Genomic DNA, 10,388 nt, shown 5'->3' with positions numbered 1-10,388 from the left:
AGCCTTAGTTTGACATCTGTGCATACGGCTATGAAAATGCAAAGGTATTATTTGAATGGGAAGACTTCTTTCAGGGGGTCTTTACAGCACCCACCCGAAGAAAACATACATGAATTAGAGGAGAAATCCACAAGACCGCAGAGCTTATACGTCACAGTATTTACTGGAATGTAACGCAAGAGAATTTTCTACAGTTTAAGATGTACATGTTTTATTTGAACAAGCACTTAGAGAATATCTCATTAGTTTTGTCTTATAAATGCTTTGGTAACAAACATACATGTAACTGAAAGATATTTACCAGACTCAGAAAAGACAACATTGATTATTATTATTTTATTTTGAGCACACTTGGGTACTTCTTTGTTATTGAAAAACACAAGACTATCGGACTTGTCTTGTCCTGAGTTTACTGGCCCAATACTGAACTTATTTGCCTCAGGCCTGCAGTCAAGTGTAAAACTTGAGCCCAGGGCCCAATTTCATTGAGCTGCTAAGCACAACAATTTGCTTAGCAGGAAATTTCTTCCTTGATAAAAACAGGATTACCAACCAAATTTTCATTTTGTTTAACAGGAAGCCAGTGAACATTATATCAAATGGGTGCCCCTGACATGCCTGAAGCTACATTATGCACTGCTGTAGACCGTATTGAATAACCCCTTTTTGCTATAAAAGTCGCCATCTTGTAGGGCAAACTGTATGCACGTCTAAACGCGTACATCAATGAAGCACGCAGCAATCCCGGTTCGATTTCTACGGCACATGCACGCACTCACAAGCGCACAGACGCCATGTTGTACGGCAGATATTTGAATGGCGACGTCATATTCAATACAATCTACAGAGGCAAGCTGATCAATGCATGCAAGAACAATGGATAACAGGGGATTGCATACACCAGCTGGAACAGCAGTGCCATTATAGATATTACTAGACCTGGGAATTTGGATCATACCGGGACAGGATGAGCAGAAAACCAAACCTAAAAAATAGTTGTTGAGTCACAGGTGTCTGTTGCACCTATAGGCATCTGCCACAGGGTGTGCATTAACAGAAAGTTCAATCAGTTTAGTCAGTGGATGCTATTGTCCTGTCAACCTGTTTAAAAGCAACACCTGTTGACACAGGTAAAACTGACATTACAGGCCTGATATATCACAAAGGCAACGGAGGTGACTGCCTCTATGCCCCCTGGTCATTGCCTCGGTGCCCTTGAAATACTCTGAAGAAATTTACAATTTTACTCATAGGGTGCCCCTTAACTAAGGAGAAAATGCCTTGATGCCCTTGCCCTTTCAAAAACAAAGCATACAGGGCTTCGACAAAGAAGTTTTGTTTTCAAAGGTTGAGGGTCTACCTAAGTTCATGTTTTGAGACAGCAGAGGGGGTGGGGGACTTTTTGTCTGGGTTCATATAATGAAGAACTGCTAATTCAACTCTTGAACAATTATTGCTTAATTTCATATATCACGTGTTTATGGTTGGTAAACACTAACTTGTGTTCAGAAGTCTTTTGATATGATTGGGAAAGAAATTTCTTTTTGAGGCATCTCTCTTTTTCCGGGTCAAGTTCATTTGAAATATTACAAATGTCACATTACGTTCCACCTGTTTCCATCACAGATCAGAGTCCACGCATCAGTGACAACCTCCAGAAAGTGGGACCAGTGATGCTTGAGATGATCAGGTAACACAAAAAAATGCTTCTTTCTCAAATAAACAATCTCCACATTAAGTTCGCAAGACTGCAGGGCTTGTAGTTCACAACCAGAACATATTAGAATAGTCTCCTGGCGATGACTAGAGCAAGCTAGTCGAAACGTTGAGACCAATTTAAGAACTGACTTTGCGGTAGTACAGTTAATCACGATCCTATAAGCTAAAGTAGTAGTCCCAGCCTATTTTGAGAGCGTCACAATTAAAATAGTTTTTACTTTGAACTTGCAGTGACACAAGATTTATCCCGTTTGTCTTATGGGTAATACTTCCTCACTCAACAGAACTGAAACAAATATTTCCTGAACACAAAAGTAAGCATTTGAACATATTTTCTTAAGATAAGGTGAGGTTTTATTTTTTATAAACAACAAGAATGCAAGACTTGCGCGGGCATAAGTTTACGCGGGCATAAGTTTACTGGCCTGACACTAAAAATACTGGCCTCCGGGCTGATCACAACTTACTCACTCAAATTACATTTGTTTTACAAAAATGTTACCCAAATTTTACAATGCTTTACTTCACTTTCAGTCATGGTGGAGGAAGGTGGTTATTAAGACCATGCCAGACATCAGCAATCCAACATGTAGATCTCCTCCTCCTCAACACCAAAGGTAATACAGTTTATTGTACCATGGCAGACTCATGGCTTGTATGTTTTGACAATAGAGGGCCGACTGAGGTACTATTTCATGCACTTTCCATTCAATCAATTTCTGCTTAAAAACTGACAGTTGCCAGCCACAAGAGGGCAGTAAATAGATGTGCAGATTTCACCTATTCTAAAAGTGCTTGCTGCGGTGGATTTTTACTGATAGTGATAGATCTTTGAATTCTGAATATCTACTCAGCAGTAGGAAAGTCCACCATAACACCAATTTGATTATTGATGAATACAAACGATATAAACTTGGTGATTCAAAATCAGGTCTACATACATGAACATGCTTACAACAGGTCCTTCTGTTGTGTTGGGTGGTGTAGTTTGTCAAAGAACAAGAAGGAAGTACGATTGAAAACAAAGTTAAAATTGATTTGTTGAAAGATCAGATACCTTCACGACAGCAATGAAACAAAACTATGACAAATAATTAACTCAAGATACATGCCTTGTGTCATGTACATGTGTGACAGAAGTAATACTGGCATCAAGAAATCCACAAACAAACAAGAACAACAAAATAAAAATAAACAACACAACAAAAATGAGAAAGGTTTGTTAACATTATCTCAGATCCAACGTTGTCAAACTCTAACTTAACACAACAAAAACATAGGCTACACTTTATTCTAGCCTTGGTACCGGTACTGTGTGTCCAATGTGTTTATATGTGGATGTAAGACCAGGGTGATCGAGTCACTGCTGACAACAATGTCTGAAACTAGGAAGCAAAGATTAGGAGGCAAGTTGTAATGGTGGCATTTCTACCTTTCGGTAACCCCTGAAGTTAAGATTTCATCCGTAGCGCTTTTAGGAACAATTTCCTCAGCACTTGAAAAGTAGTAGCTGGATTTATGTATAATGTGGAGGGAATAGCAAGAGAGAAAAACAGGAGACTAGACAAAAAATAAAAACCTTTAAAGGCAGTGGACACTATTAGTACTACTCAAAATAACTATTAGCATAAAACCTAACTTGGTAATGAGTAATGGGGAGCTGTTAAATAGTATAAACATTGTGAGAAACGGCTCCCTATGAAGTAATGTAGTTTTTGAGAAAGAAGTTATTTTGAAACCTCAGGATTAGATTTTGTAGTCTGGAAATCAAGCATCTGAAAGCACACAACTTTAAGTGACAATGGTGTTTTTTCTTTCATAGTTATCTCGCAACTTCGACGACCAATATAGAGCTAAAATTTTCACAGGATTGTTATTTTATGCATATGTTGAGATACACAAAGCGAGAAGACTGGTCTTTGACAATTACCAATAGTGTCTAGTGTCTTTAACACAAAGCAACCATCCTCATCAATCAGACTTCACTGTGTTGTTTCAAGCACACTCATATCTTCAACCTAAAGTACATTTTGTTGAAGTGTATCAGATCAGGCCAGTCCAATTACATACATAACCAGTATCAACCTTTGGTTGACATTAATTCTATGGATGATCTATAAGATAGCTGTCAATTATTGAGGCAAGTGTCTGACTTTCCAGACGCTAATGCCCCCAAGTTGCAAATATCGATCAGCAAAAATAGCTTTTCTAGAGACAAAGTCAGCTTGAAACAGGTCAGAAAGCATTCAAAAACAACAGCATCTTGGTCGGTAAACCTGTTTTCATGAAAGCAAACTGGAGTGCGCTAACAAGCTAGACAAAATGGGTCCCTGATGAACTAGTGGACAAACTTTTATGAAGTATGGTCCCTTGGGGAGGCCAGTAAAAAACGCTGATCTGATGACATTCCTCAAGGAGTGTCACATTTGATTAGTGCTATTGACACGCGATGGAATGATTTATGGTAGCTTCTAATTGTTGATGGATGTATTTATTGCCTGACTTTGTAGGGCAAATAAGTTTGGGGGGGGGGGCTTGACAAATTGCTTTATATTGAACAGTTCCCCACACTGGAAGGTGTTCCGATTTGGATTAAAAAAAGGATGTCGTATTTTTTAATGTGATTTATTTACATTTACATGATTGTTTGGATTTGTGTGCATGGCCCAAATAAGTTTGGGGGGGGGGGTGCGTACATGAAATCATGAGGAAAATATATTTTGTTATTGGATGGAAATAATAACTGGGGGAGGGTATAATTGGTGCATGTTTTATATTCAAGACGTCTGCATTAGCCAAGGTACAAAACTATAACTGTCAGATTGTCGGTTCCAAATTGATTTATTTATTGACTCATTGGATTGAACTCTTGAACTTCCTACATCTACATGTAAGCTGTAGATGAATTCAAGTGACAATTATGTACAACTATTACATATTTATGAGAGATTACATCACAACAAGGCCAATTCAAGATGGCTAAACGTAACTGATTTGGGATGTCAACCCAAATCAAGTGCGCTGCCACTCACTCAAGAGGCTGAAACATGGATCACAGTCTGTAAGCACAAGTATTATCCCTTAGGAACCTGGATGGTAGAGCAGAATGCACTACACTCACAACTTTTAACTTAGCAATCAGGGCTGAGATTCAAACCTATACTCTGCTGCTGACAACACCAGAGCATGGGTTCTGTGAACTAGACTGGTCGGCAAGTACGTACACCACAAATTTGACATGCAATTGTCCCCAAACATCATTTTGTTTATTTCTTTACACATCACGAGTATCTTAAAAGATGTTACACAACAATGATAATGTAGAGCCAGTGTGCTTACTTCATGTACTTGAGCATATTCAACCGATGGCACACAGCACTGGTACTGGGTATAAGAAAAATACCTATGTTGGTGAGTTGGCCACGCTGGGTGTGAAAGCAAAACAAGAAACGTCTTGCACCAAGACTAACTACGCACACACCACACAATGCATGGGTGTACTGACCCCTTGCACAATTTGGTACACACCTACAAACAATGCGCATCTACCATTTGGAATGACGGTTAGGGCGGTCGGGTTGGATCAGTGGTATCTTTCCTTGCCTTCCACCATTAAGACCTCAGTTCGAAGCCTTACGAGGGCACTATGTGGATTGGGATTTCAGTCCCTATCTGACTGCAATGGTTTGTCCCGGAATGATTCTCGGGGGGGTTTTCTCTCGCATCTAAAACTGAAACTTCCTTCCTTGTCTTTTCTACATCGGGTTCTTGGATAGTGATTAAGTTAACTTTTCTGTGATTCCTTGGCTTCACAACCAGAAACGAAATGAAATGACAGGTTAGCCATGTGTAAGTGCACTGGGCATTGTGCAAGGGGTAAGTTGGTTTTGGTCTCACCATGTGTTTGACTGTAGCGCCATTACCATATGATACATGTACAAATACTACACTGGCACTGTGTTGATCACTACCTAATGGGTTCTAACCAGTAAATCGCATGGAGCTCACAATCGTTCCAAGTAGCTGCCGCTGAGCTGTGGCATACCTGAGTTTGTTGAACGATTTTTTATCAAAAAAAAGTCGCTGGTATCTTGTTGCTTTCTTTGTTTCTATAAAGCGCATACGTGGGGACTTAATAGCAGTGATATGCGCTATACAAATGGTGTTTATTTAGTCTGTAAAACAACATGCGACCCATAACACTGCCTAGCCCAAAATTAGTAGGGCACCAGTCGCAATAATGTTAGTTTTACAAAATGTTGGCAGGTAACCTGATTCTTCTGAACAACATTTTTCTGTGCTTAGCAAGTTTTTGTGCTTACAGGCTTCATGAAATCGGGCCATGGTTCGAAAAGAAAGATCTCAATACCATGCATGGAATCACATGATGGCCCCTGACACAGTAATAACATGATCCATGTTGCCCTGGTGTTGGCCTCTGTTGCCATAGAGATTCGAGGCAACTCCTTCCTCTCTCTAGCAAAGTGGATTCACCTTGCAAGTGTGCAACATAAATCAGCCTTCACAGACGTGTGTCAAAAATATACTGGGAATCGGTGAAAACGGCCAAACACAAATCGTTTCAAATATTTTTTTTATATGCAAATATATCAAATTGCCAAGTCAATGCCATTGTCGGACACAAGCAAACAAACAAGGAAAACAAGCAGATCACCGCTGCGACAAAACTCAACAAATATCCTTCCCCTGAAGACGATCAGAGCATACTGATCGCCACTTTGAGTTGTCAACCACCAGTTCTTTTCAGTACCAACACCACTGAAAAGAGATTCACACATGGTGCTATAGCGAACCTCACTAACGAAAGATGCACAAGAAAGAAAACCCACAGCTTGTCTGGATCAAGATGTAACCCAATTGTTAGAGAGATTTTGAGAGAATCCGAGCATTTAACATCAGATTGTATACATCATGCTTGTACCTTCTTTCAGCTTCTTGCGGAGTTTAGCGTGGACTCCTTTCACCACCCCGCTGGCCTTCTTCTCGCAATCTTCTTCAGAGCATGGTGAAGACATGGTGCACCTGCACAACAGTTGATGAAGGGGAAGATACATTAACTTCTTGATATCAGTTTGGGTTTTATGATTATCATGTAGGTCATCTCTCCTGATAGACAAGCAGAGTACATGTATACTGTTCGAAACCAGCTTTTTTCAGAGCCAACACTCCCTCAATAGTGAATTATATGGTTAATAATAATAATAATAACCGTATTTATAACGCGCCTTTTGCCAAAGGATACAAAGCGCCAGGTATTATTACTGCAAGGAGTGGGGGCGATTTTTGAGATAATATAAGACCTAATCCTTAAGCACAATGTAATGGTTTACAAGGTGCTGTGGTGCTGTGGCGCAATATGCTGCCAGGTTGTACCTGCAAGTTTAATATATTTCATATAGCTTATTCTTTGGTCATCTCTTTTTTATTTGTGATGCAGATTCTAAGCGCCATGTCAGTCCTCTCTGTTGTCTTTGAAATTGTGGACGAAAAATTGAGGAGGCCAAATATACATGTATGGTACAGATTGTATAGCTCTTGTGAGAAACTTGACCAACTTGTTGATGCAAGCGGTACTTATTGACAGGGAGTTTGCCCACATGGTATAGCCGTAGCTGATCCAGAACCACTGCATAGCTCAAAATGACTCATTTTAAGTTCTTCAGTGATCGTCATTTGTGCCGAATAACTAATAACTTTTAGAAGTTTGGTTACTCCATGTCTGTCAAAAAGTCTGACGGTATAATTCTTTGCTCAATTAGGTTTAAAACAAGATTTAATCTTAGTGATCTGTTCCCTTCGACTTCTCTTTCACAAAGATTCATTTATATTATGGGGTATTTGTTGAATATGGCGCCCTCTATCACTAGCAAATCACACAAAGTGGTACAAATTTTGAAGGCATGCTTTGGAATTTTAGCGTTTTAGCTACACTGGGAAAGATTTTTGACCAATAATGACATTAGGCTATGGTCAATACAAGAGAGGACTAAAGCTCTGACAAGTGCTGGACAATGGACATGTAGAGAGGTTAGGTTGACCTTCCACCTTTGGAATCCTGGTTCAATCCCACTATGTGTATTTGGCTTTCAGTCCCCTACTTGACTGTGTGGGTTTTTCCTAGAATAAATATATGTTGGCGGGAAACCACTACGTGGGTTTTCCTCCCACATCTAAACTGCAATTTCTTCCATTGCTTCTCTCTTCTCGTTTGGCTCTAATAAGAGTGTTGAGAATTTAATATAAAAAAAATATCCAAATCCAGATCCAGATCGTATCCTTGTCAATGTACCTTTCAACTCTCCTTATAATACATGTATATATGTATTGGCCTCGGTTTATCATCTGAACAATTTGCCAATTAGACAACTTTAGAAATTTGCTTGCTCATTGTCATGAATGTGAATCAAACAGGGTTCCTAGATTGAGGATGCAATCTGTTTGGTCTTGCTTCCATCACCAAAAGGAGCAATAACTTCAGTTTCTCACTAATCAGGTACTATGATTGGCCGTGTGGGGAATCAAACCAGCATTCTGGAAAAATAGTTGATTATTCAAGGTAAATTAGAACAGTGCAACAATGTCCAAGACTTTTTGGAGAACCATCCCCGAAGAGAAGTGTCAACCCACAATTACAATAGGGGGGGGGGGGGGGGGGTTATTGAAATGTCAAAGAGTTGAAATGCTACTACCAGAAGCACTCGGGTCAGTTTCTTTAGTCCAGTCGAGTCACACAGACGAACCTCTCTGGTCTCAATAAATCAATCAGGCGCCCTCTACTGGTCACTTCTAGTCATAAGTAAGCACTGTATCTTCTTGATCTGTAATTTGGGGTTGAACAAAGACAAATTGAGTGAGCAGGATTTGAACTACGACCTCTGGTTTACCTGTATGAGCACAACAAAAGTAATACTCATCATATTAGTGCTCAAGAAGAGAGACCGCAATAGACCCCTTGCATTGGCAGCCACTGTTGAGGTCAAACAATGGAAACATGCACAGGTGTTCCATGCACAACACTCAGACAAAGATAGGTCTTCATTGACCTCTGTAAGGGCACTGTTTGGGTCTTGGGATGTCATATGCAAGGAGTCTATAGAACAATTTATACCATGGTCAAACAAAACGTGATCAGGAAGATTTGAAACCTTGCATGGCGGGAATACACTCAGGTGAGGTTTTTGCGGTAGCACTATGTATACATTTCTTTTGAGTAGTTGGTGGTTTTGAGAAGAACCGGTGATTGACAACTCGGCTTTACAATCGCGATGTTCTAATCATCTTCCCCTTGAAGACGATCACATTGAGTTACCAACCACTGGTTCTTTTTGGAACCAATTATACTACTCAAAAGAGATTGACACTGCGCTACCACAAAAACCTCACAACAATGTGATCATTCATTCTTTTCAGTACCTTCCGTTAACAACCATTACTTGCTGGTTTAGAAAATAGACAATCTGCCTTAACAGTTCAAGCTTTTCATTGTTTGATAAATGATGATATATCATGTGGATCTGTGGATCAGTGGAACTAGGTTGTAAAACTCTTTTGGGAGACAGTGTTGGTGCAAGAACGAAGATGAGACCAAACCGGTTCTTCTCGGAACCAACACTAGAGATTTTACATTGGTTTGTGCCTGCAAGTTTACAACTACAGTTTTACTGATCACATTGTGTGTTGTCTTCTTACACAAACCCTTTTTCACGTACACGTAAGTATTGGTGGAGGATCTTGACACGGGAAAGCCTGACACTGTCTCTTTAGACTTGGTCTAAGAATGTGATAAATAGATAAAAATTGAAATTGCGTAAGTTGCCAGGACCCAATCTCATGGCTCAGATTAACGCTGAATCACGGTTCTTGGCATACAGAGCAAGCGCTGAATTTCTGTGCTAGTCATAAGTGAATACATTTCCTGGGGTAGATTGGACTACGTGTGCGCAAGCAGAATTCCCTGCTCATCTATCTGTGAAATCATGGTGAAATATACTTGACATTATGTTATGTTATGAGCCGAAGTCCTCAGTTTTTCTTAACCCTTGTTTTGTGGCCTCTAGCCACCCTATATTTTCCCATCCTACGATTTATTATGTTGTGGTTATATTCAACATGGTCAAAAACAAAAATCAGCAATGATTAATTCCCCCAGTTTCCCGATATTCTAAATCACATCATATCCGCCATGCCAAAAACACTACCACGACTGACAAAAATATGCCAGGGGTTCAAGCAACAAAATGCGTTGGTTCCCGCTGCATGCTAGGCCAAGATAGCAGTAGTGTGGATCCCGCATAGTACCAGCTAGCTATCAAAGTGCAAAAACATTTCACCCCCGATCGCTAGCCACCCAAAACAAACGTGGCCAAATTTATCATCTAAATTGAGTGCGTTTGTACATGCACGGTATGTATATCTACATAGAGTCATTTTGCAATGATCGATTTGACTAGAATGACAAAATACTTCAACTTTCGTGACAAACCATAACCAAAGTAACTCCGTTGCCGTATTTGAAGCCACGACTCTTGGTTTGCAGTCGACACACACCATCCGCTGTTTTGTATTCACATACACACTGTACATCCCATTCGCGTGTGTTCGTACATCAGCAGCGTGTTAACACTGCATTCACACACACATGCATGCTT

At 39.9% G+C, this 10,388-nt stretch overlaps 1 long non-coding RNA gene across 2 annotated transcripts; it reads right to left on the bottom strand.

Annotated features, from left to right (window-relative positions):
- Positions 1–4,689: 4,689 nt before the first annotated feature.
- On the bottom strand, positions 4,690–10,377 carry LOC117307470. Of its 2 annotated transcripts, XR_004521103.1 has the most exons (4): positions 10,223–10,377; positions 9,450–9,511; positions 8,430–8,558; positions 4,690–6,762 (listed from the first exon to the last, which is right to left on the bottom strand). It is a non-coding gene; the product is annotated as an uncharacterized LOC117307470 (long non-coding RNA). The 2 variants fall into 2 exon arrangements; XR_004521104.1 differs by lacking the exon at positions 9,450–9,511 and having other exon boundaries at positions 10,223–10,360.
- Positions 10,378–10,388: the final 11 nt, after the last annotated feature.

This window comes from Asterias rubens, chromosome 2 (assembly GCF_902459465.1).
Source record: "Asterias rubens chromosome 2, eAstRub1.3, whole genome shotgun sequence".
In the NCBI taxonomy this organism is placed as follows: domain Eukaryota; kingdom Metazoa; phylum Echinodermata; class Asteroidea; order Forcipulatida; family Asteriidae; genus Asterias; species Asterias rubens.
Note: the sequence above shows the minus strand (reverse complement) of the source record. Positions and strands in the feature narration are given on the sequence as shown.